General features: G+C 46.0%; 1 protein-coding gene across 1 annotated transcript in view; it reads left to right on the forward strand.

Annotated features, from left to right (window-relative positions):
* The window catches only part of CTBP2 (C-terminal binding protein 2), a 124,573-nt gene that overhangs the window by 15,904 nt on the left and 81,429 nt on the right, over positions 1–27,240 (forward strand). The window lies entirely within an intron of this gene.

Below are 27,240 nucleotides of genomic sequence, written 5' to 3' on the forward strand. Positions count from 1 at the left end.
GACAATCTCCTAGAACTTCTCTGTCCTCACCATGTTCCCAATGGATGTGTTCATATGTATTTATTCATGTAGGAGATGCCCAAGCCAAGACAATTTAAACAAGGATCTTATTAAAAAAAAAAGAACAAATAAAAAAACAGTCCTAGAGACTGCTCCATGTAGGCATGGTGAACGTGGCAGCTCTGGCCACCAGCCCTCCCTTGAAGAAGAGTCGTCCTTGGGTAGACCCAAGGCTCTGGAAGAGTTTGGGCCTTTCGGCTTTAGGTTGTTTTTTCCCTTACGAAGAAGAAAGGTTGAGTGAACGAACTAATATTGACAAAGCTGTAATTTAGGCAATTATCCAGCTGACGTGTGTACTGAAAAGGACAGGGAATATTTCTTTCCTGGTTTGCAGTTTCCTTAGAAGGGAGAGGGCGTCTGACTGAAGGCACACGGGAACTCGGGATCACATCACGTTGGGCAGATGGGGGGTACGCATTTTCAGAGACCCCAAGGGGAGGTCCTGAATCTTTTCTCAGCCTTCCTCCCTCAGTGTACATCCAGTGTTGGCCCGATATTGAAATAATACCAGAGATAAGAGAGGGTTGGGTGGGTTTTGTGCCCGCCAATGTAAAATCTTCCGTCCCGATCCTGACTTTCCCCTGCCCTAGGACTTGAAAGCACCTTTCTGCAGGATGATGGACCCATGTGGTGGGGTCAAAATGGGGTCGGAAGGCTTTGTCCTCCGTCTCCATCTTTTTGTCATGCTTGAACTGTAACTTGAGCTGGGCGGAACATTCTGGATTAGGTAGGGGTATATTTTATATTTATATTTTATTTTTTTCTCAAAAGGAAAACCTTGAAAATATTCCCAGCCATATTTATAGTTCAAGCACAGTAGATTAGTGTAGAGATTCTGAAAGACAGAAAGTAGTAAACAGTACAGATTTTCAGTGTATTGCCCCTTTATGGTTTAGGGGAAATGCACAGTCAATAGTTTTTTTTTTTTTTTTTATTATCCATTTCAGTATGAAATATGTTGCAACATTAAGTTGTATATTTCCATTGAAATATATGGCAGGAATAAAATTCCAGATAAAAGGTAACTATTTGACATTCTGTATAGTTGTTGTCATGCTGTTAAAATAACACATTGACTACTAACTTGATATGAGACAAAGATGAAGAGGAAGCTGTGTCAGCAGGATTTTCTGAGGAGCCCTGCAATACCGACATCCAGACGTCAGCGCGAGGTCTCCGCACCCTTTACTCTGAACTGAAAAAGCAGAGGTTGCCCTGAGATATTAACATCCTGAGAACTTCATTTTCTAAGTAAAATAAGCCGCCCTGCTCCTTCCTTCCGAAAGAAAGTACACTCGCAGTGCATTTCAGCAAAGCGTAATGTTTAAAATTTGTTTTCACCCTGCATGTGCTCTGCTGCAGAGGGTTTAAATCTAAAATTATAAGTAAGTGGAGGCAAACTGCAGTTAGTTAGCTGAGCTAACGAGATTTCGGTAGATTGCAGTTCCACACTGTACACTGGCCAAAACCTTAATGCTGTGGGGTGTAGGGTAGTCTCAATTGAGTCAGCCAGAATTATTTTAACTGTTATATTATATAATTCACCCATTAGTCCTAATTGCTGTCTTTCTTTTAAGCTCGTACTGACTCACTGTCTACTATCCATGGTCTTTTCCCTATCAGGATTGCATTCTACTATTGCCATACTCAGTACAGAACAGCCAAGTATGTGCAAAAATACACATTTTTGCTCATGCCGAATATTTTGCATGCTGTAACAACAAAACTGAAGTCTAGTATGAACAGTAAATCCAGCTACTGCCATGCAAGAATTTAGCAAGCAACCTGCAGAGTAGGAAATAGCTGAAGGCAGAGGAGTCAAAAACAAGCAAAACCAGCACAAGTTTTCATGGCAGCTTGATGCATTTCAGCACTCAACAGTTCCTCTGGGCTTCACGCCTGACCTGCAGCACACATCTCCTAGGGGAGGCAGAAGTTGTTCCCCAGAGGCACAGCACCACACCAGGGCACCTTCCCCACGTGAGCTGCGTGGAGTTCAGGGAGGTGAAATCATGAGCTGTGAGCATCTCCTGGAGCCAACAGCCCAGTGAAGTGTGGGGGACGGTTGTGCAGGTCATCTTAACGCCTGGCAGCCATGGGAAATGTCTTGGAGAGCCAGGCAGGGGGAACACCCACAATGACCTGATCCATCCCACTGACCCTATCCGTCCCACTATCCTCGCCTTTTCTCCAAGCCAGGCTTTCTCGTCTCGTTGCCTGGATTACAAAGGTTTATAATGTTATTATTTAACAGCTAGTACTTGGGGAGGAGCTGGGTAGGTCATGGTGCTGGCTGCCTCACAGCTGTCTCAGGCTGTAGTTGGGGCACAAATTGCGTCTGCTGCGTGCGTATGGACGGATCCTGTGCACCACGGCACAACACAGCCTTGTGGTGGAAGCTGGGTCTTACTGTTTCTTAAGGGCTTTGAAATTTTGGGGTTACATTTGAATTCCAGCTCGCATGTCAAAATGCGCTCCCAAAGCGCAGAGATGGGTCGCTGCTCCCGGGGAAGTCGCTGGGAGGATCAACCCAAAAATTCAGCCGGAAAGACCCACGTGGTGCTGGAGATACGAGTTGTTATTAAAAGATCCTGGAGATAACAGTTGTAGCAATCCGACAGCAAAATGGAATGGCTTGACAGTAAATTAGATTTTTAGTCAAATAGAAAAATTGTTCGTTTTTCCATCATAACCGACAAATTTGTTTTTTCTTTGCATAGTGTTATTTCTTCAGTTTTCATACACATATTTTGCTTGCTATTTATAACTTTACATGTGTGCAACTTGAAACCAGCCAGTTTGAAATGTTCTAATCTCAGATTTTCCATAAACATTCCTTCCTGTACCGAGACCCCTGTGCACTGAGTTTATGAAAACAATCCCCTCCAGGCAAAGATTTTTCTAATTCCCTGAATATAAGAGGAGAAGTTTATAATGAAGTGTTGATAGGACCTTCAGCGTAGTGTTGTGAGTATGTCTATCTACAACCATGGTAAGGATTAGTTCTCAAGCATTTTGCTGAAGAAAAGCTAATTTTACATTTGTACTTATTGTTTCTGTAACTTATTTTCAAAGAAAATGTGCTTTTGCATATGTAAATAGTTCTGCTGTGACAACACATACTTTCCAAATTTAAAATACCTCTTTCGATATGAGGCATTACTGCAAAATAATTGATTCTGCTCAAATGCCTCCTATTAACCAGGTTTAATGTTTTCTATAAGAGGCCTTACGGAGTGATATTTCAGACGCACACACAATAATATTAAGCTATTAGGCATTTCCCCCGTATGTTAATACTTAAAGGGTAGCCTGACAGACACTGATGTTGTTGAAGGGTTCACCTGCAACCTTTGGTGGTGGGTCTGCGAGAGAGCTGGGCTGCTGCCTGCCTGGCTCCGAACCCGCTTTTGGGTTAGTCTGTGGTGAAAGCCACGTGGGCAGAAATCCCGAATTCACCTAAACGCAGTCTTTGAGCTGTTCCCACCTCCCTAGAGTTAACTTCAGAAGGCTTTGGCTGAATGCTGCTGGAACAGGACCATCGCGTGGTCAGCCCGGTCCCACATCCCTTCAGTCTGCTTTCAACAGCACTTAAAAAATGTTAATTGAAAACAGCGTAAGTGTGCATCTCATCCCAGGCTCCGCTCCTGCGCTCCCTGCGTGCTCCAAATCGCTGTTCGGCCTCCTGGGGCTTCTGGTGGTCAGGAAGCTGGAGGAAGGCGTTCGCAGAGCACCTTTCGGGTGCCACGGCTCCGGGAACGTGCAAAGGTTGGACCAGGACCTGTGGATTAGGGGGGTTTAGTCACTGACAGTAGCATGTTCTTTCCTTGCTTTCAGTATTATTTTTTAGCTGGCATTTTTAGGGTTACCCATCACTGCAAGAGAGTCTGATGTGTTTGTCTCTAAACAGCCTGACCCCTCGGCACAGGGTGCCTAGAAATTACTTGCCTGGCTTTACCTGTTTAGAAAACAGCTCCTTTGTCTAAGATTAATTTAAGATGGCTTTTAAAAGGTATTTCTCTGATGACAGCAGCTTTTTTAAAAATTCTCTTCTGTATTTTAACTCTGTCTAAACAGCCCTGGGTGGATTTGCAGAGCCGAGCTCCTGGCCAGACCTGCAGCCGTGCCCGGCTGAGGGGCTGCATTCACCCCTGCTTTTGGCAGCGAGCGTTCATCTCTTCCGCCCGGCTGCTGCCTCCTGGCTTTCCTTCCTGGCATCCCCGGTAGCCGCCAGGCTGCAGGGGCAGCCCACGGCCCGATACTTGGATGCAAAATGCGAGCTTCAAGTATTTGAAGTCTCCATGGCAAAGGACCCCCTGGAAGGAAAGGTTTGCAGCAGAAGCTCTGAGATCTGTAACTATGGTGCTGCGAACAGCGCAGTGCCGCGGTAATGCCGGGCGAAATACTGTACGCTCCGATTATGTGCTAAGGACAACAGCCTTGCAGCAAGCTGACACTTTCCCCTCGGTGCTCGGCCAGTGCATGATGGGCCGCGGGTAGCGCTGCGAAGGAAGGCTGGGGAGGAAAATCACAGTAACAGAAATTACGAATTGGAGGAGGGAGAGAAACACAGGCTGGCACCGAGGAGGTCGTTTGTGGGATGGCATCAGTGGAAAGAGGACTGGGTGCGTGGCCTTTTCTGCCCCATTCCTCCCACAGTGTCCCTGTCCTTCCTGAAGATGCGGAGCACACCCCGTGTAACATCCTCGTGTTGCACGTAGCCAGGGGAACGGCCGTGGAGCTGGGCAGAGCACGGAGCGCACCCCACTGCTGGGAGCGCTCTTAAATGCATCACCTCGTTTCATACTGCATTTGCAGAGAAAGCGCAGTTTTATTGAATGTTAGGATTGAATTCTTAACTGACTAATCAATTTTAGTAGTAAGTTAAAATGCCTGGTATTAATGGACAACTGCAACCATTAATCAGGGTTACAGTAGATTAACAGTTGTCAGCATTTATGCTAATAGTACTTACATACCGCGGACTTAGGGACTGCGCTCCCTGCTTCCATATTTTTCTAAACACGTGCAGCATTGCTGCTTTGCGCTTACCGATTATTTTCTCCGTTCCTGTGCTCTTCTTTGGAGGTACAAATGTGGCCGACATGCTCACAGCGGTGACCCGGCGTCGTGTACGGCTTTTTTGCACACTCGGTTTCACGTCAAAAGAGATGGAAAGGGTTCATTTGTTCTACTACTTGACTGTTTAATTTGATCTGGTATGCGACGAAACCAAGACAAATGGAGTGTTTTTAATGAAACTGTTTAACAATCTCTGGCAGCTCCAGAAATCAGGAAGCATTAGAAAAATACAATTAAAGGAGTTTGGGTGGATGTAAATAAGAAACACACTTCAGGATTCCCCTACCAAATTCATTTTGCTTTCAGTATTTTATCTCAGTAAGTGGTTTTAAGCCAGTGAAGCAAATTTTTTGTTCAGAAACAACTGAAACAGAAACAGGCCTTAAACCTTCATGGGTCTTGTGACCATTATTCTTCATCCATTTTATTGGGATATTTTTCAATGTGAAGCTGGGATTTCCTAAAATCTTTTTAGCACACAGTCTTCAATTAGCTGATTACTATAGATTATATGCGTACATTGGATACCTCATCAAGCTGTCTAATAGCTGGATCATATTGATTGTCCTTCAATTAATCATGTCCCGTATTTTCATTTATCAAAACCAAAATACATGTAATTAACTCTGAAGTGGTATAGCACACTGTGAAGTGATTTTGCTACCGCTGTAGAGATAGCTTGGTAGATTGTACTAATAGGAAATGCAAGTTGAAATTAAATTAATGGTATAGTGTCCATCACAGAATAATAATTAAAAAACTAAAAGTGAACCATGGTAGAGGGAATCCTTTGTAATGGCAGATACAGATGTTTGTGTGAGATTTCTTATTTCCGTCCTGGGGACTTACCCTTCTCGAGCTTTTTAATAATTGCCAGCCAGGTCTCTTCAAGTTGTTGCAAGAAATGCCCCATAGTTCTTGCCAGGTGGGAAAGGAGGACCAGAAGGGTGCAGAATGGGTAAATGAAGTTCTCACGTTTACATCGGTGGGTCAGTTTATGAGCAGACTATACTGGATGACATTGTTTTGCTTTAAAAGCAACTTTATTAATTTGAATGTAATCTCTCCTTCCCCTGACGTTCATGTTGAAATTGGCTCAATGTGCTTAATTCCATGACAGGCTGAATTGTGATAAATAATATACAATATCCCTAAACCAGCTTGCTTCAATTGGCATGATATTTATGAGCAGTGAGTTTCCGAATTGCTCATCGTGGCTGAGACTTCAAGCTGCAATTTTATTCATAAACACAACTGTGTGTAAACGAGGGGAGCACAGAGTATTTGTGTATGGAATCATTAATGCTTCCAATTGAAATGGACGTATTCTGTAAATGCAGGCATTTTTGTGATGCATTGACAGTAATTATTAAGGAACTCATGTTATTTTAAATTCATTCATTTTTTCATTAAACCCTATGGCTAGGAATACATTTGCTTCTGGAGCAGAGAAGTTACCTGGGTTATCTCAGGACTTGTCACTGATCCTCTGATAACTCTCAGGACCTTACACATAAAAGTGCTTGAATTATATCTTGTTATTTTTTGATAGCCAGAATAAACAGAAATATATTTTTTTAAAACGTTAAACAGAGCTTCCAATATGATTAATTCAAATAATGGGATATGATGATAGAAATTAAAAATTATTGTTTTCTTTGAGTTGGTTTGCGTGATCCTTCGAGAGCAGGAGTTCCTGCTTTGTCAGTAGTGCTGTTTCACCACCACTTCAAATTTCCTGCCTTAGGCACTTTGTTATCAGACATTAATATCTGCAACAGCAACCAATTATCTTGTAATTTTAACAAAGGCGTCAGAAAAGAGAAAGTGCTTGTTGGTTAGATGGTCATAAATACACAGATCACAAGTAAAGAGCCTTTACTTTTATTATGCAAAATAATGACTCTGTAGCTGTTAATGGAATTTACTTTATATGATGACAATTTATACTTCTGCGTGTCTATGGGAGAGCTTTGCCACCAGGCTGTTTTGACAGCTCTCTATAATAATATAGGAGAGTGATGTGTCTAACGAAGTCTCCGAGAAAAATATCTGGTTTGCATTTCAGAACTTGTCATTCGGTATGTTTAGCAGTAGGAGATAGCATGGGAAAGATGCCTTCCCTCTCAGTCTGCCATCGCATCCATTAAACATGCGTGCGGCTGCCACCCCCACGGGGCTCACATCGCAGCACGGTCCCAGCGAGCACGTTCACGAGAACTTCAGTTTTGGTGGGGCCGGTGCTGTGTTTGCCTGGTCCGGGATAACAGGGCATGTGGGAGCGCATCGTTGTGTTCTGTACTTTTAGTAATAACGCCATTCTTGCAAGCCTGGCCATCTTGGGTGTCACCTATGAGCTCTGTGGTGTCCCCGTGGCCTACAGGGGTTTCGAGCCTTGGAAGGGAATCATCCGCAGGGCCTCTCAGCAGCTGTGTGTGGGAGAGGGCTGGTGAGATCACAGAATCATCTAGGTTGGAAGAGACCTCCAAGATCACCGAGTCCAACCTCTGACCTAACACTAGCAAGTCCTCCACTAAACCGTGTCACTAAGATGTTTGGTATAGATACGACAGAAGGTGCTCCGGTAAAACAAGCGATCCACACACGTTCGTGGAATGACGGCTGTTGGAAATATTGCTAGATAACGTGTGTATGTACAGAAACAGCACAGCCAAAACAGTAAATGCAGTGCAGTTGGTTGGGATATCTGCTTCCGTGGGAGTGGGAACAGTCAGAAGGGAAGGAGGGCATCTCCTGCTGGAGGCAGCTGCTGCCCCTTCTCTGACACCACTGAAGAAAAGACAGAGATGTCAGAGGGCTGGGAGCTGAGGGAGGTGACCAGCCCTCCCATCCCACAGCACCGCCACACGGTCCTCCTGTGCTGCCGGCCCAGCGCGGAGACCTCCGGGCAGTGGTGGTGGAGCACGTGCGGCCTGCACCGCAGCTCGCCTCGGGGCTTCTCGTTGCCTCCAGGTGCCAGAGCGTTTGGATGCACGTTAATTAGTTCCATTAACTCCTCGGTATGTTTGCAGGGACTTGTTTACGGAGAGAGGAGGTGGTTCCTGCTGAGCGGGAGCCTCCTGCCGGCTCTTCCCAGCCCTGTTGGAGCGCATCGGGGTGCCCCGTCTGCGGGCCGGGGGCACCTCCATTTGGGGGCTCTGCAACAACAGGAGGAATTACCTGCCAGCTGACGGGGCTGGAGCAGGCGTCCTGGCACAGAATTTGCCCTGGGTAGCCGCAAGCATCTCACTGCATCTTCGTGCTGGGCTCACGGAACAGAGGGCATGGCGGGGCGGGCGCGGGAGCCCGCTTTTGGCCAGCAGTGCAGCAGAGTTTAAGTGTTAAGTTTCTCTTTGTTGTTTGTTTGTCTCTTTCTTTTTCTAAGCAAGCTTTTCTTCTCAGCTAATCCTCAGAAGCAGCCCAAGAAATGACATTTATGCATATTTCATAATGTGATTTCTGTAGGCATACGGAGCAAACAAATCAATTTCTCAGCAGCACGCTGTTTAAAAGAAACAGCAACAACCTGTGGGATAAGTTGCAGAAGCTGTTAAAATTAATTATAAATGGCAGAAGATATAACATTTGGGGGAAAAAGTGCTAATGTGTGAAGAATAATAAACATTCAGTAGATGAAAAGGAACTCTCTGTCATCTGATTATTTAAACTTCATATATTTATAAATATCATAACACGTTAAAACAATGTACCGCTCGCTACCAACAGCACATTACCATTTTATTCTGGGAATGGAACAGCCTCGTCTGCTATCTCGTATTAGCTTGCACCTTGCCGCTCTCAGAGTTTCACTGTAGGTTTGTGTCAGTGATTATAAATGGACGAAAGTACTTTTCTGAAAAAACTCAAGCGTTCGTCGGTGGTGAATCACGCTGGTGGGGTTTTACTGAGCTGTGGGCTCCAGCTGCTCACTCGGGAGATGTGTTTCTGATGGGCAGGGTGTTGGGGAGTGCGTCTCTGTGTTGTGTTTGGGGGTTTGCATGTCCCCAATGCTGGTCCCTTCCTGCCCTGGCCCTGGCACTCCTTGCTGCTGGCTGTGGGGCGCAGCAGGACTGGGCTAGGCAGTCTTCTCCTGTGTTTGAGTTTCTTGTAACCTCTTTGTTTCCATTAATTCCATGTGTCAGGCTTTTTTTTTTTTTTTTTTCATGACTTGCTAAATACTCTTGGAGAAACGTCTGTGTTTGCAAGGGTGTGTTGAGCCATAGATAAATATAGGTGGGTCTTCTGTAGGGAAGGCTGCAGCGGATCTCAGGGCGTTCCCCACGCAACGCAGCCACCAGCTGCGGCCGTGCCCTGCCGCGACAGGCAGCGGTCAGCCAGGTCACTAAATGGATGTATTTGCCTGGTACACCGCCAGCCACCAAGTTCTCTTTTCCATCTAGGAGCACTGTGGGTGCTCAGACCTGACCGTGGCTCAGACCAGTGCCGCGGCAGTTGGAAGCGGTGCCATTTTGTACCATGACCGAGCGCTTTGTACGGTGATGAGAAGGGGCCCTATGAGGTGAACTTTCCTCAGGTTGCCTGTACGATGGAGAAGTTGGATCATCAGCCAGCAAAATATCTTCCATTTAGCAATAAAGTGCTATTTTTGTCCCAGTTCTCCCAGATCAATGGAGAACACCCAGAAGAGAGGCAGGAAATGTCTTCTGGTTGTGGACTTGGAAGTTTTTAGGTGAGCAGCAGCTCCTGGCTGAGCTGTGGGGCTGTGGCAGAATGAGACACCGAGCTTCTCTGGGGCTGGAGTACAACTCCACCCATGCGTGCTCTGGGGGCAGAAGCCCTCATTAAGCCAGTTTTGCTGAACTACGGCTTGATTTGGGTGAATTCAGTAAGGTTGTGCAGCTGGCTGTGGTGGTGGTGTAGGGCTGGGTCTCCACCATGCCCGTCAGCCTCCCCATGTCTTTGGCAGCCTCTCCGTGCGATTCTTTCGCAAGCAAGCATTATTTTCATTTTTTTCCCCTTCTGAAGGTGCTGACCTGATAATGCAGCGTCAAAACCGCTTTGTCTTCGTCATCCCACCGCCCGTCCGATGCGATGTGACACCCCGTCTCTAACATATGTCATTCTGCGCTAGCGTGTTCTCACTCTTCCCCTCCTTGCTGGAGGCTGCCTCGTGTCACGGGGAGCGAGCAGCTCCTGTCCGTGGGTCCCTGCCGTGTCACCCAGCCCTTCTCAGGTGCCATCACGGGGGCACGGCTTGCCCCCACCACCCTGCAGGACCTCAGTGGGGACGGGGGCCAGAGCAAGCGCCGGTCGGCCGGTCCCCCCCGGGCGTCCCCACCGTGACCTGGTCAGGGCTGGCAAAGCTTTATCCTGGCTCCGAAAAAGACGCAGGGGTAAGGAAGCACTGTCGAGCGGGGCCGTTTGGGCTGAAAGGCTGTTAGATTCAGGTCACTGAGTTTGGGGCGGCCGCGTTTTCTGACAAAGTCTAAAAATGCAGATTTGCAGCAACCTATGTTAATGAATTCCGACTGCTTGAGTTTCGCACTGAATAATGGCCGGAATTATCAGTGATGGTGACTTATGAGATGTGATTGAATATCATCCTTTTTCTCGAGATTAAATTGATAAAATGATGTAATATCATGTTATTTTTATTAGCGTGCTTGGATACAAAAATCTCTGTGGAGCTGAAGATTTTGTTACAATAAAATAGAAGTACTAGAATGACGAAAATACTCAATAAATTTTTAAAATGTAGTATCACATTTTAAATGCAATTTTGTGCATATGGTGAGTGAATGCAATACCTCTTTACCCTCAGGCCGCCCACTTTCATACATTAAAAATATTCTATTTAAATGCAGATTTTGATTTGCTATCTGGCATGGCGCTAAAGGAGAATAGACAGGAGAAAAGGAAGAATGTCTATGTCTCTTAATTTAATTACCTGTTTCTTTTGACATGCAAAGGTGCCAGCAGGAGTTGTTAGGTGTAAGGGCATGCATGTTTAAATAACATTAAAAAAAAAGTGTGAGGTCAGTTTTCTAAAATCTGTAAAAGAAAACGCTGGAAAGAGTCTTTTAAGGTCTTACAGATGTAGATGTGTTTATATGCAGGAAGATGTGCGTATGTGTATGTGGAACATGCACGTTGCAAACTACAAATGCACGGTGGCATTTGATACATATATATATATTTGGCACATATATATGAATGTGCACAGAGGGCTTTGGATGGGTCCCAGTTTTGCACAGGTTGGTGGCAAGTGGACGGAGCCCAGGTTGGGTGCCAGTGGCATCTCCTCCCCAGCTGCCCGCAGTGGTGCGGGGTGGTGTGAGGGTAGGCTTCATGCTATAACCACTTGCTCAGTCCAGGAAGGTTATTTTTTGGCCAAGATCAATCCAATGGTGCGTTTTGGTTTTGGTGCGAATCTGTTTTGGTGCGAATCTGCCTAGTGTGGTGCTAGGACGGCTACAAAGGGGTCGGGGTGAGGATAGAAGGGTTCACTTGGTGGCATCCAGGTAGATGAGCTGTGGATTTCTGTCATGAAAACCAAAATAGTTTGTTTATACCTACCTTAGAGACTGACTTCAAAGGGCAGAAGTTGCAGTAGCAAAATGCTTTGAACACCACTGAAGTGCTTTTGCCATTTGATTTTTCTAAAAACCAGGGAAGTTGCATTCGTTTTCGGTACTCTTTATCTTCATTTGTATGTCACTCTAGTTAAAGCCTATTTTCAGAACTCAAAGAATATTTGAATTTAAGTGCCCTGGAGCAAATAGGTTGAGTGGTATCAGAGATTATCAGATTTAATTCATTTATTTTAAATGTAAATTGATTTGAAACCACTGGGAGCTGTTAAATTGTGCAGCAGTTGGCCTCCACGCTTGCAGCATGTTCTCTCTCCTAGTGTCCACCTCCGCCAGTCCCTTCTTCCATCCTTTTGTCAGACTGCTTTGTTCATCTTTTTGTTGAAGAGAAGTGAGTTTCAGGGATCGGCGCATCTCCATGTGTTGCCATTGAGTGTCATGCCCATCTCTGGGCTGTGCCAGCTCCCTGGGTTCTGCTCTGCTACCCATCGCTTTGGTGCAAAATAAGTGTTTTCAGGGACTGCATGATTCACCATCAACAGTTTACAGTTTCCTGTAAATATAAATTCAGGACTGTACCAAATAATGCCAAATGCATATTTTTAAGCCTATGTATAAAATTATTTGATCTCTGAGAGCATCGTGTTTGCCAATTTTTCTCTCAGGCACATAGATATTAAAATTATATTATGCACAATATGCGGTAGTAAAATTGAAGTCACAGTGGAAAGCAATATTATAATTTTTTTCCTTTAATTTTAGTCTCAAAGAATGTGTCCTTCTGAAGAAAAGGTTATTTGTCTAATATGCTGGAGAACAGTTTGCAAAATTAGATAAGAGTTATCCCCATAAAATGAGCTGCAAAGAGAAAGAAAAGCCATGGAAACACTTGGGACTCTGAACCCATCTGAGTTTCCCGGCACAAATGCAAACTCTTAATTTCTTCATCATTGTGAGTGTGTAGACTGCTGGTGGGATTTATTACAAGGCAGTTGGGGCATGCAAGTACTACTCGGAGCATCTTGAAGCTCCGTGGAAGTTGTTCTAGCTTGCACGTCTCTTCCTCACGCTCACCAAGCATGAGCTGTGGGGCAAGCGGTGGGTCCAGGGTCCAGACCACCATTAGCTTGCATGCAAGTGGTGATGGAGGTGGGCTGCGCAGTGTGGACATATGCCTTCTGCAGGGTAAAGAAATGACATCTATTTAATAGGGACTTTGGCATTCAAAAATAAATGTGTTTAGAAATGGTTGTGGCCTTAACGTAAATGTTAATAGGTGAGTAGTAAACAGCTGATTTAAAGCATGCAGGAAAGTGTTTGTGACATCACCTTGAGTGCTTAATGTGGGACTCCTCAATTTTAGACTGATCAGTTTGGCTGTATTTTTTTTTATTTTTTTCTCCAAAACATGGAGGGGGGAGGAAGAAAATCAGTGGAATTGGTTTACATACTGCGTTAACTACTCTCACAATAGTGAAAAGCTCTCATCAAGTATGTATCAGATTATTTTATTATGCCAACATTAATATTGGAAGCACACACGTAATCTGGAGTCAGCAGGTTCATACACTACTATCTCATTAAATTTTCAGGCAAAAGCTGCAAAAATTAATTGGAGGCGTGTAATAGTTTAGAATGTGAGCTGGCTTATGGTAATATAAATTACATGAGGAGAAGACAGTTTTATATACTGAGAGAGGGAAAACTGGTTTACTTTAATGAGAAGAGATAGAAATGTGGAGCTATTTTTTCATTACAGATGCACTCTAAACTGTTTGGACTTACTTGATGAATAGAGTTAATTCTCTGCTACAGTTCCAATAATTCATGTTGCACAGTTTAATGACTTCTAGATAAAAACAGGATTGAAATGTTAATTTCTATGAAGAAATTGGAGCACTCTCATACATCAAGCTTTTTTTCTATTAAACTACTAGTTAATTTCACTAAACAAGTCTCTCAGATATTTCATGCTACATAGATTTTTGGTGTTTCTCACCTGCTTTATTTTATTTCATTGCCCATGAGCATTGGCTACAGCAGAACGCCACTGAGATGTAGAAACATTTCTGTTGTACTTAACCTGCCATTATAATAATTAAAATATTTTTTTTCTACAGTATACACAGAGGTGGTTGGGCCTTTTGGAGTCTTTTCTGGTATCTGCAGGTTGATACTAGTGAGTGTTTTAGGTTCAGGTGTTCACTGTGCTATTGACAGATGGGTGTGGAAGAGCTGCAGCTGATGCTGCCTCTGCCACAGCCCTATAGAATTTGCCAAAAACTGCTCAGACCCACTGTGGCTCTGCTGACTGTGCCACCAAGACGTAGCTGGTAGTCTTCATGTGTGGAGAACATCTACTTCAGGGACACAGTATTCAGCTGGGTGGCTGGTGATGTCTGGCTGCCTTGCTTGGACCACATCCTTAATTCTTTTCAGATGTTGTTCTTGTAGATGCTATGGGTAGGACACCATTGACTCTGATGCTTTGCAGTATTATAGCTGCGGTTTTATATCGTGATATTCTGCAACAGCATGTGGGGATGGCTAGACCAGCATCGTATCACCTCACTTGGTATAAACCAGCTTGGTCTTGCCTTTTACATGGGGCAGGGCTCGTGTCTTGCTTGAGGTACCCTGACACTTGGTGCTTCCAGCTCAGCTTCCCTGGGGATTTTTCTTCATTTTTTTGTGTTACTGCAGCCAGGTCTCTCCTGTGGTGCTCAGCTGATGCACTCAACACCGCTTCGTTATTGTTCAGTAGTGCGTTTTTCATTGCTTGCTTCAGATTTGCTGGAAACCAAAGCCTCAATCTGCGAAACCATTGACCTGGTCTGAGGTCAAACACTTGTTATCAATATACTGAGGTAACAGCCAAACACTCTTTTTTGCTTTTTATTTCTTTGTACTTGCCTCAATGCAAAGCTGTTGGGCTTTTCTTCCTGCGTAGCTGGTGGCTATTGAAGAACTTCCCCCTTGAGCTTCGGGGCAGATGCAGGCTGTCACAGAAGGGCCCCACTGCTCTGGGCTTGTCGCTGCAGGGCCTGTAGCAGCCTTCTCAAGAACCTCCACGTGACACCATTTCGACATTTCAGCTTGGCTAAAAGTGTGTCCCTGGCTTCACCCCAAGTACCATCAGGAAAAGGACTCGTGCCCTGGGCTGAGCATGGGTGCATGCAGGGCCTCTGGGTCCCTGCCAGGCTCAGTGGGTCATTGCTACCAGTGGTCCTGTTCCCATGTCCCTGCCCACCATTTCCCTTTGGCCCTCAAAAGGCCCACCCATGGGCTGACCCACCACGTTCCTGCTCATGGGAGCACCCTCCTCCTTCCAGTGTCTGCTGTGAGAAGCTATCTGCTAAAAACGACCCACGTTGTGACTGGAGCTCATCCTTCCCAACACGGTAACTATCCCTACAGCTACGGTGTTAGGAAAAGGTTCTTCACCAACGGGGTGGCCTGGCACGGGGACAGGCTGCCCAGGGACGTGGGCACAGCACCGAGCCCACTAGAGTTCAAGAAGCCTTTGGACAACATTCTCAGACATCTGGTTTGATTTTTGGGTGGTCCTGTGTGGAGCCAGGAGTTGGACTCGATGATCCTTGTGGGTCTCTTCCAACTCAGGATATTCTGATTCTGTGCTGGATGCCTACCCCAAAGTAGAGACATGGCTGTGTCAGTACGAGCACTTGCTTTGGTTATTTCTACACTTTGGTTGTTAACATGCGCTTCATTAGAGCAGTTTTTGCCTTTTACATTCAGATTAAGCTGTGTAGATGAGAAATTTCTCACCTTCCAGTGAGGGGTGAAGACCCTTTTGACGTAGGGTATTATCAGAGGATGGTATATTATTGGGAGCCTGGTGAGCATGGTGCAGTTGGCTGCTTCTTTTACACGTGTCTGTCCTGCTAGTGGGTCATCACAGAATGGTTTGGGTTGGAAGGGGCCTTAAAGACCATCTTATTCCAACCCCCCTGCGGTGGGAGGGACACCTCCCAGCAGACCAGGTTGCTTAAAGTCCCAGCACTGCCAGTGATGGATCACCCACAAAGTAAAGAATTTCTTCCAAATGCCTAATCTAACCTTTACCCCTTGTTCTCTCAATACGCCGCCAGAGTCCCTCCCTAGATTTCCTGGAGACCCCCTTTAGGTACTAGAAGGTCTCTAGAAGGTCTCCCCAGAGCCTTCTCTTCTCTAGGCTAAATTACCCTGCTGAGGACCTCCTTCCTGCTCTTCAATCCAGGGAGGTTCTTGGTTTTTTTCACAATTTTTAGCGATACAGTCATTGATGGAAAATGGCAGGTGCCAGAGCTTTTGACAGTTTTGCCTGAAGGCAGAGGAATTGTCTGCCCAGTGACGTTGGATCAGCAAATTCCAAGTCTAAAAGCCAAGGCGGCGGTGGCCGCTCTCGAGCCCTCAGTTGGTGTCAGGGAGCCGGGTGCGTTATCCTGGCTTTCTCGTACAGTGCCTTGGGTTGTTTATCGTGAAAGGCGCTTTTGTAAATGGACATTGTGCTGTATTGTGTGGCTTCGGTATTTGACATTGGATTAAACAAAGTGTCGCGTGTGCGAGGTGTACGGTACAATTATTTTAACCCATTTTGCTTTCTAGTGTGGAAAATCTGCTTGAAATAGGACTTGCTAAAGTCATTGTACCATATACAAAGGGGTTATTAAAATGCACTCTAGAAATAGAAAATAGGATTAGAAGAGACACTTTGGCTTTGAGGCCTTCTCCAGCCGAAAGAAGGCCTCATGGCCAAAATGTCTCCTTTAATCTCATTTTCTGTTTTCTGGTAGGAATTTTATTAACTCTCCTCCCCCCTTCTACTCCCCGTCTCAGTGCCTGTGTGCTGGTAGCACACCAGTTGTCTTCCTTCTCGCAACTGGGGGTCCATAAGGCAAAAGGATATTTTTCTCTTACAGTAGTGGCAAGACCTTTTATTTGTAGTCCAAATAATAATAATAATAATAATAATAATAATAAAAAAAAAAAAACAGCCACTTTCTAGCAAGGACTTTTGGTTATTTGCGTTATTTTTCCCATCTCTCAAGATTGTTTGCTTTTCTTTCCCGGTGAAGGGTTGTTGTGCTTGTGCTTTCATTTTTACAAAGACACCTGGAAATCCTAATTTTTTCATGTGAGAGGCTCTGTTTTGTGTCTCCAAAGGTAATTCGCCAATGGACACATGTAATTTGTATGTATACTTACCCATATAGCTAGGTATTGGTCGGAAATGTGAAAACTGTGTGATATTCTAATAACTTAATGTATAAAACATTCCCTATAATTGATAATTGAAATTTCTTGGATAATATTAAACTGGTGTCTATTTGCTTCACAGCCGCTTTCTACCATTTCAGTTCCTCCGTGAACTTCTTGATGTAAAATGTAAAAACTTGTGCCCCAGATTATGAAAAAGAACCCAAATCTCGTTGTAATTCTTAATTACAGTTAATTACTGTATTTCTTAATTAGAGTCTTAATTTTCAACTGTTTAACTTCAATGAAACAAACTGAAGAGAGGCAGTCCACAGAGAACCTGTCTACAAGAAGCAATCATGCTGTTTTCCTATTTTCATATTTTGAGGGAATCATGAATGCATTTAATTTCATTTCTGTAATTGGGAAGGACAGCAAGCTTTAGCCATAATTGCAGTGAGAAAATTCTGGGGGAAAAAAAATCCTGTTTCACAACAAGTGGAGAGGATCTGCATGGGGTTTGCAGGTCAGCGGAGGAGGAGAAGCGCCCAGAACCGAAAAGCAGGGAAACATTCGCAGATGGTGAACCTGCGACGTCTCCTGTAGGTTACTCACCAGGTTGAGTAATAACATTTCATGTTTGGAAAACTTGCCAGATTTGAAATGTGAAAACCTTTCAGATGTTTGCAGTTGGAGCCTCGAAGTCGTTTTCATCCAGACCAATTGCCATGCATGTACCTATCATGAACATCCAGCGGTGACATTTGAGTTTCCTCGTAAGACACGTGCTCAGAAATGTCATTCAGAAGGTGTCAGCGTGGTAAGTCACAGAGCTCCCTGTTCCCTGCAGCGCAGGGACTCACACTGACCCGGTGATTCAGTCCCAGAAGGATTATTTTTTTTCCCAAACAAAAGTAAACATTCAAAACCAAAAAAACAGGGATGTTGGCTCAAAACCCAATACTCAGGAAGGCTGACTCTCCCTCGAAAGGACACAAGCGGTCAACCTTAAGCCTTGTAACAAAAGGTTAATTTTTCTCCCCTGACGTCTTGCTGACTAAGTCAAACCCCAACCACGAGGCCGTTCACTATGCCGTGTGTTTCCAGCGACTGCTTCAGACATCCGTGATATCAGTTTTGTGTCTCTTGGCAACAGATTGGTTCTGGCACCCCGAGGACAGGGTGAGCTGGCATTCTTGAACTGCCAAGAGACACAAAGCAGATACGCGGGGCTGCTTGATGCCTTTCAGAAAATGCATTAAAATACATTTTTGTGCAATATAATGTCTTTTGAAAAATGACCTTTTTTGCTTTTCTGTTGTTGTTGAGGCAGTCCTCCCCCATGCCCATGTTTTCAATGCGTTCGCTCCCGCTGCCCTTTGTGGATGGACGCGTCCTGCCTGGACCGCTGCTCGCCCAGGGGCGATGCTCCCTTGCAAAGCTGTTTGCATTCCCTTTTCCCTCTGTGCAGAAAAGGAAACCTGCTGGAAGCAGGAGATGAAAGCATTTGTTTATTTTTCTGTCCACCTTAGAAAGAGGTGGCTGTCCAGCACTTTGCTGATGTGTTTTCCTCAGAAAAGAAAAAACGTATATAAAAAGAGATGTTTCTTTATATCCTGGGGCTGATGTCTATTAGATGATCTTGGCAAAGTCTTAAGTGCCTTATGTGCCTAGCCAGGACAAGTGCTGCAGCCATTTAGAATAATTTATAATGCACAGCCCAGCCAAAAATCTGTTGTTATTCAATCAGAGAATTAAATAAGTGAGTGTCACCCTACCTAGCTTGGAAATCACCCTGTTTTGTTATCCCAAATGATACACAGCAATCTGATCGAGGCTAGAGGAGATGGATAAAAGGGGAAAAATGTGAAATTTTGAGGTTTTCGAGATGTTGTGCGTGCACTTGGGGAAATGTAGTGGCAGAGCATCGGGTGAGGCAGAGGCTGGGGGTGGTTTGCCCAGGGGCAGCTCTGCCTGGAAGGGCTTTCTTCACATTTCATGGCCCGCGGCGGGGGCTCTGCGTGCAGGAGCTCAGAGTGGGGCACAGGCAGCACGGAGCTGCCCGGTGCAGAGCGTGGCAGGGACAGTCTGTGCCGGTCTCCTGCTAAATCCTGCTTTTGTGCAGGCTGGGAAGAGGGAGTTGCTTTCTGTGCCTTCCACTCGGGTTAGAAGCTGTTAGAAATACGTTTTCGGGATAGGTAATACCCTTCTTCCTTCCTGCTGCTTCTTCCTTTTCTGTTTGACGCTTCTCTTAACTTTTGCTGCTTTTGATGCAAATACTGTTAATTTTTTCCGTCTTCCCAAGTCCCATCTCACTCACCTGCCATTATCTTCCTTCCCCAAACCCCGTCTAGTCCCAGCATTTGCAGGTGTTGGCAGTATCTCCGCTCCACCCCCCGGCATTAACTTCACAGGTTGAGTGTCTTTAGTACAGTAAAATGTAGATGTAATTTATACCATCCTCCTTTTGTTATGTTCACAAATCATGAGGCTTGATTGTCATCTTCCAGCTTTACGTCCTAATTAGAGCACATGGGAAGATCAGAGCAGGCAACTTGCTTGCTCGGCATCTACTGGGGTCTCGATGCACTTGCCACCATGTACTCTCATGTTTTATTCGACTCCATTAAATTATAAGCTGAAGACTATTTTTAAATGTGTAAGTATCCAATGGTAATTTCAAAGAGCCGGATTTTTAAAAATACATATACTTAAATGGTGATAGAACCCGTAAAGAAAATCTATTTAAAATCAATTGTATGCGAGAAGAAGTCAACAAACAAAAGGGCAGAGACAAGCATATCAGCTTTAATTTAGTACTGGATTTCCTTTGACAGGAGCCATTTAGATAGAGGGCAAAAAATTATCTCACTGAAAAAGGCAGTGATTGATCACATGTTGGTAAGTGAATCAAGTCTGCAAAAAACAGAGGCGATTAAGGGACAAAGAGGAATTATCATATTACAATGTTGCTGCCTGTCAAACCTCCGTTGTGTTGTGCATTCATGTGTCACGTTGTGACATCCGATCAGCGCTTAACTCCCTGGGACAAAGGGATGGTAGTTAAAAATCTTTAAACGCCGCTAGGAATTCTGCTGGAAGTGTGAGTCCATGTTTCGACCGCTGGCAGAGATCCTTATGCCCCCAGGAATGGACGCGCGGGACCTGGCTGACAACTTAGCAAGTAGGTCTCGCGGCAGCGCGTTTCTGGCTCCCGCTCGTTGTCGCTTTGCTGGCCAAAACTGGGCTGGGCTGGAGGTAGCGGGGAGGAGCAGGAGGTAACGGGAGCTGGAAGCCGTCTAACCCAAGCTGCTTAGCCACCAGAAAATGGAAAATGGCCTGCTAGGAGATGGGAATGAAACGGTGGCTGGTAACAGATAGGAAAATTGGGGAAGGGGGCTGAGAGTAAGGTGGAAGAGGTTTTATAGAAAGCTATGGAAGAAGGAAAAAAAATGGGGGGGGGGGAACAGCAGGGAGAGGTTGTCTGCTCTGCTGGACTTCTGTGGGTTGGCAGCAGCCATCAGCGAGGCTGGAGATGCGGGGGAGAAGCTGGCAGTCCCTGCCTCAGCGCTTCCACAGCCGGCACGGCTCGCGTCCCGGCCAGAGCGGCTCGTGCAGGCGCAGCGGGCGCAGCGGTGTCAGGGGCGGGCGGGCAGGTGGGGAGGGACGGTGAGGAGGAGCAGCGTGCTGGAGAGGCCGAAGCAGGCAGAGTCATCCTCCTGGCACCCATGGGAAGGGTTCCCAGGGCAGGTCCCAGATGGCCCCGTCCATCCCCACCCTCGCTGCTCCCCCAGACACAGCGGCGCTGGGTGCCCCCCGGTGTGCCAGTGCGGAGCTCTGTCGGAGAAACCCCTCGCCCTGCTGCTTCAGGGTCACGTTCACATCTTCTGTTGGTTTTTCTGCCGTCAGTACACGTGGACGACAGGCATCTTGCCTGCCTGGGGTGGTGCAATGTTTAACTGCCTGAGGCTTTGTACTGAAAAACGAGAAAGGTGGGCAGTCGTGTGCCTCCTCTGAGGACCAGCTCTTCCTAAACAAACCCACGGTTAAGGATGGGTCCAAGACAAGGACTTGATAGGAGAAGAGAAGAAAAATCACAAATCTGTATTTTTTTTTTTAATAGTACATCAGCAATGTGGAGGAGCTAAGGCAGCCTGCACGTGCAACCTGTGGTTTTGAAAGAGCCCCTGTTAAAGGAAATATTGAGGGGTAAAAAAGCTTGCTCTGGGTTAGAAACAGAAAACAAATAAAGCATCAGCTTTTTACATGGAAAAAAGTTAAAGACGGACTGCTCTAAGGACCTGCGTCATGGCTGCCTGTCTTAATATTTTCATTAATAACCTGGACAGAGACGGAGGGCGAGCTGGCGGCACGGACCCGGCGTGCGGCAGCCCCGTGAAGAAGGCGGCAGAGCTGGAGTGAAGCAAATGAGGACCACAGGGGCAGATGAAAGTCACCACTGACAAATGCAAGGTTACGCGCATGGGAAGGAGCGGCCTGGGCTCCTCGTACACATTGCTGCGTTTTAAATGAACTGTAACCACTTGGGAAAAAGACCTGAGGGTCACTGTGGACAGCTCAATGAAGACATCTGCTCAGTGTGCAGTCGCAGTCACAAAAGATCAAACAAGATGTTAGGCCATATGAAGAATGGGTGAGAAAATGCCGAAAATGTTATAATGCTCTTATGTGAATGTCCACAGTGTCCTGATCTGGATATTGTGCTAAGTCTGTCATGGGAAACCCCCCGAGCTTTGAGAGGCAGGCGGCTGAAATGGCAAGGCGAATAGAGCAACTTCTGTTTAAGGAGAATTGAAAAGATTGGGAGCGTTTAGAAAGATCATGTGAGTAAGAGGATTCATCAGAGGGGTTTTACAAACTAATGCTTGACATATTTAACCTTTCCCAAAATACGAGAGTAGAGGAAAACCCAATAAAAGCAGAAGCGTGCATTTAGCACTCCGCAAGGTCGCGTTTCCAGCGCGGCGCTTGCCGAAACACTCGAGCCGTCGCTGGCGCTGGCTGCGGCTGACCCGGCTGATGCCATCGGACGTGGCATTTGGTTATCTGCCTGTTGACAAGCCTGTTTCGGTCCGTTTGACACTTTCTGACAGCATGTACTGAAACCGCTTCTTATACCATTTCAGTAATGTGCTCAGTCACAGCACGTTCTCCTCTGCTACCAGCGTCTTGCTGAGAACCTGAAATATTTTTAAGTCGTATTCAATTTGTCTCGCTTCTTCTGGAGCACAGGACTCTGCTCAGCCTTGTTTTCACCAAATTCACCGTTCCCATCTGACCCGTAGAAGTGCTCGGGACAGTCCTGCCTTGATGCAAATGGTGGGAATCATCATTAAGTCCCTAGCTGGGGCTGGCTGCGTGCGAGGAGCGTGCCAGGCAGTGCGGGGTGCTCCGGCTGCACCCTGCTTGGAGGGGAGTGCATCGCACACGCATTCCTCATCCTCACACTTTTTTCTGTTTCGTTCCGAAAGAGTCCTTGAACCGGGAGAGATGATTAATGCACAGAGACCGAGAAGTGTTGTTGGCTTTTTAAAATTTTAGTTACTTGGAAATACGGGCTGGCTGCCATGCAAGAGGGTACTGTGGGAGTTTATCTGAATACAAAATACTGGAAAGAGTCAAATCTTACAGGCATTTAATTTTTCCAGTGTTTTTCAAATAAGGACACTAAATGGATATATTTAAAACAGTGTTACCTTGGAAAAAATATTTATTTGACAGGGTTGCTGCGAGTTCACTAGTACAATACTGAGAAAGCATAATGTTGTTTAAAGGGAAGATGGAGAGAAATGCCTGCTGGGTTTAAAGACCTGTAAAGCTGCCCCAAATCTGAGCATGGCCACTGCAGAGCTCGGTCCTGCACAGCCCTGGGGAGTGCTTGATCCAGAGTGACTTCTTCTGCAGAGACACCTTTTGTAGCTGTGTTTTGCTTATACATTTTAAAAATTTGTTTGCTTTTTTTATTTTTTAATAATCACAGATTTAACAAGACGTGTAACAACATGCTGCCCCGCAGAGCGGCTGGGGGTGCTTGTCTGGTGCAACTCCAGGCCATCAGCACAGCGAGGGGGAGATGTGGTCTGAGTCATTGAAGAGAGGGCAGATGTTGATATAGTGGCTATATGATTGCATCTGGGCCTTAATCAGTAAAAGATTCATTTAAGTCATCTAATACATGTAAAACTTGTAGAAGCAGAGTTTTCCAATGGAGTGGAAGGCTTTACCTGGGGAACTGGTGATGGAGCAAGGGCTTGGGCTGAGAGTTATCCCAGGCGGGTTGTGCCGTGTGGCCTGGGGACATGTCGTCACCTCTTCACCGTGGTCTGGTCTGGTGAGCGCACATCTGGCCAGAAGACTCAGAGGAACATTCTCATCCCATTTGGTACTAACTGCATGTTCGTTAGCCCTCACCACTGCTCCGCACTTGGTGTGCAGCAGCTGAGATGTGGAGGGCTCTTGGTGGGCGAGGGCTGCCCAAGTCCAGCAGGGCCAAGCAAGCATCCTCCAGCAGCTCCAAGGCCAGCGCAGGAATTCAGAAATGTTAAAAAAAAAAAAACAAGTTCTCCGAAAAGTCAGGAGCGGCTCCAGCTGAAGCAGCACGCTGCCAGGAAGCAGCTCGGGTGGCGGAGGCTCCTGCCGGCACCGCCGCGCTGCCAGCAGCTAATCCCCTGCGAGAGCACGGGAACAAAACAGTGCCACTCGCACAGCTCCTCCTCGAGCACACTCTAATTAATATTAACCCCGTATCGCTGCATAATTCACAGTATATTTTTCATAGCTTATGTGCTAAATGCGCCGCTCTGCCAAGGATCATGCACCAAAACCGGGAGCACAGAAGTACAACGCTTGGCCAGCACCTCCAGGTTTGCTCAGAGGTAAACAGAAGCCTGGCACCTCTTCAGCTGACAGCTTTGTTTGCTGCTCCTTCGAAAGCACTGGTTATCCTTGGGAACGGGCTGGCAAGTCTGTGGCCATGCGGGGACCTGTGCTGCAGCTCGGCGTACGTGCACAGAGAGCCAAGCGTCGGAGCCCCAGCCTGAATTTCAGTGCCAAGCCCGATGCTTTGCAGGCCGGGAGCTGAATGCCTTGCTTGCCTGCTAAAGCAGGTTAATGCCTTGCTGGACTCCAACGCGTAAATGGCTCGGTCAGTTCAAAACAAACAAAATTCCAGTCTGCACTGAGCTGGTCCAAAACAAAATGTCTTGTTTTGTTTTTCCTCCTGGAGCTTTGGGCACGTTTCCCCTGCGTAAAGTTTCATAGTAGGCTGGAGCTGCATGCTCGTGATGTGAAAGAGCTCCAGGTGAAGAGCAGGCAAACATGGTGACGTCAAGGTGTCTGTCATGGGAAGGTTTGCGTTTATTTAGACTGTCTTCTGATAAGGTATTGGTGGGGACTTCATCTTTGTCCTGGATATTTTCACATTTCCATCTTGTAGTCCATGGTCTCGTACATGCAGGTTTTTGGAAATGAGTCATTTCCAAAAATGAGCGTCAGTGTGCAGCTGAAGGCAGGTCTCTGCTACCATGGGCAGTGATTTTGGCTCACATTTCCAACAAAGAGGCTTACTCGGTTCTTGGAGGAAAGATTTGAAAAAGAGGAAATAAAAAACAAACAAACAAAAAAAAAATACATTTGCTCTTCTCATCAGCAGTAAAGATGCTACAATGCTTTTTGAAGAGCAGGAAGGCACAAAGTCCTCCTTCGTGCTGTCTGTAGTTGCTTTTTGATTCCTCGGTGGTTGCTGTTTTCCAGTGATGGGCGTAAAGAAATACTGTGCTTGCATGTGTGGGGTGCTATAGGATGACAATGAGGTATGTGAACGGATCTTTTGTTGTAGTCATTTTAAAGACACCTGTGAAGTGTTGCTGCACTGAGTTATAAAAAGCAGATGTTGAAATGAAGGCTGTGGGAATTTGAGCTGAAGGCCAGAGAAATACAGCCCTGTGTCATCTCCCTTCAAAACTGGTGAACCTTGGACCGGTTTTAAGCAGACCCAGGGTGAAGGTGTTAGAGGTGGTGATCTGTGAGAGCAGGCAGAAGAAACAACCGCAGAAGAGTTTGCATTGAAGGAAAGCCTGCACTGTGACACGTTCAGTGGGAGAGGTAGCTGTAAAATCTCCCAGACGAGCTTTGGTCAACGTTTGTGTGGTGTGGGAGACATCGAGGAGGCCTGGTGCCATCAGCTCCTGTGCTTACAGAAGTGGCTGGTGTTGACCATAGCTCCCGATGTTCATCTTTTGGTCTTCCTGGGACACCTGTGGCTGTAGTGGGTCTCACTTTTAGGTGAAGTGCGGTTGGACAGCCTGGTCTTAGGTGCACTCCTTGTGCATGAAGTGTGTCTCAGGGCCCACAACCTGTTTGCTCCTGCAATTCATAGGCAGGGGGAGAAAATTCCCAGCAGCATCAGTCTGGGAGATACTTTTTATTTAAGTCTTTGAAGTTTTCTAACCACTTTACACCCTTGTTCTCAACTAGCTATCTTTTATTGTGAAAGCTCTGGAGTATCGATAACTATTGGGGAAACTCCCTGAGGCTGCTGAGCAGGAATCTGCCTTGATGACAGAGATGCGTCCAATTTTTAAGCAAAACAGCCTGTAAACTGTGCCATCAACTAACAAGTACGGGATCCCTGCTGTGTAATGTGTGGGATCCTGTAGTATTTTTATTTCCAGGGCGATAACCTCCTGGTAGCATGTGGAGCTACAGCTGGGCCGCCAAGGAGCACCCTGCTTTGGGAAGACGAACGGAGAATATGTTCCTCAGGATTGCCATGCCTAATTAGCCTCAAGTTCTGGTATTAGGAGATGTTAATGAGCTGGAGCATATAAACTAACCACAGGAAAAAAACCCTTCTAATGGCTACACCAGCAGCAGAAAGAGTGGTGCTGCAGGGGGAGGCCGACCACGGCTCGGGATGGCTGGCACAGGCAGGAGGTCACCGTGGCCAGCTGGCCGTGGGGATGTCCGTGAGCACTGCCACTCGTCCCAGCACGGCACGGGAGCTGCAGGCTTGGTGGCTGCGAGGAGGTGTGGCTGTTTTCTGGAAAATTATCTAATTAGCACAGGGGTGAGTCTTTTTCATTTATTTTGGGTGCACGGCTCTGTTATATCCAGTATTGCACATGACTTCAGTTATGCACTGCCTGCTCGTATTCCTGTGCTCTACTCCATTTTCCGTCGTTTTTTGACTTTTTTTTTTTTCATAGTGAAGATAAATTGAAAGGTATAAGAACAGAGAGAGATCTAGTTCATTTGCAATTCTCTATCAAAATTCAGAGAGGTCAGAGAAATCCATTCTTCCTACCTCATTTTGGCTCTTTTAGCATCTTTTGTTAGAGGCAGGTGAGCAAGTTGCACTTCCACTCCCTCCTTTCCATGCACCTCCATCACGCCCTGTTTTATCACAGCAGCGACTATATTCATGAGTTCAAAAGAAAGTGCCCTGTTTATGGGCAAGTTAGGCTGCAGCAGCGTATGATTTTTATTCTTCATCCTGGAAAAAAAAAATCTATTACTTTTGTTTTGTTTCTTCTCGTCACTTTGAAACTGCATAAAACAGACATGGAAAAAATTAATTAATTAATTAATTAATTAAATTAAAAAAAAGCAAGCTTGCCAGGCTCTTAAGTGAGTTGATTGTATTGAAGAGTGGAACTGGAGAGGAGCCAGCACCGAACCCCAGTTAGGCAAGGAAGGACTGACATGGCCATGGTGAGGATGTGAGGCTGCAGAGCAATTCGGAGAGGGAAAAAAATAATTGAGGTGGAGGTGAATGAAAAATGTTTGATAAAAGGCCATCGGTTGGCTTGCCTTGGGCCAGGTGCAGGGAGGATCGGTGAGGATGATTTGGGAGCGCTGCTGTGGAAGAGGGGCTGCCAGGGCTGCTTGCTTAGCTAAGGCCAGGCAGCCAGGGACGACGAGGTTGCCTTCCAAAAGTGAATCCGTGCAGATAAACATCGGAGAAGGAGGACAGCTGCTTCAGCTAAAGACTAATATTGGTGCGTGGAAAAGATTGAGACTAAGCCAGCCGTTGATAAATTTAGGCTGGAATTTAAAAGGAAGCTTATATTCAGCGGAGGAGCGAAGCTTCTTGAACTTTGCAGCACAAAGAGCTGGAGAGTGGGGTCCCCTCCATCCACGGCACCCTCTGGTCCTGCCTGGCGCTTGCCTTCGGGACAGTGACTTTCATAAAATTTTTGCTGTAAACTTGGTGTCTTTATTCTGAAACTCTGGATTATCCTTTTGGATGTGATGGAGCACATCTGCGTGTGTTGCGGCAGCTAGCCTGTAGTCATGCAGCAAGTAGCCAGGGATAAATTGTCTGTGT

Source organism: Anser cygnoides, chromosome 7 (genome assembly GCF_040182565.1).
Source record: "Anser cygnoides isolate HZ-2024a breed goose chromosome 7, Taihu_goose_T2T_genome, whole genome shotgun sequence".
NCBI classification, from domain to species: Eukaryota; Metazoa; Chordata; class Aves; order Anseriformes; family Anatidae; genus Anser; species Anser cygnoides.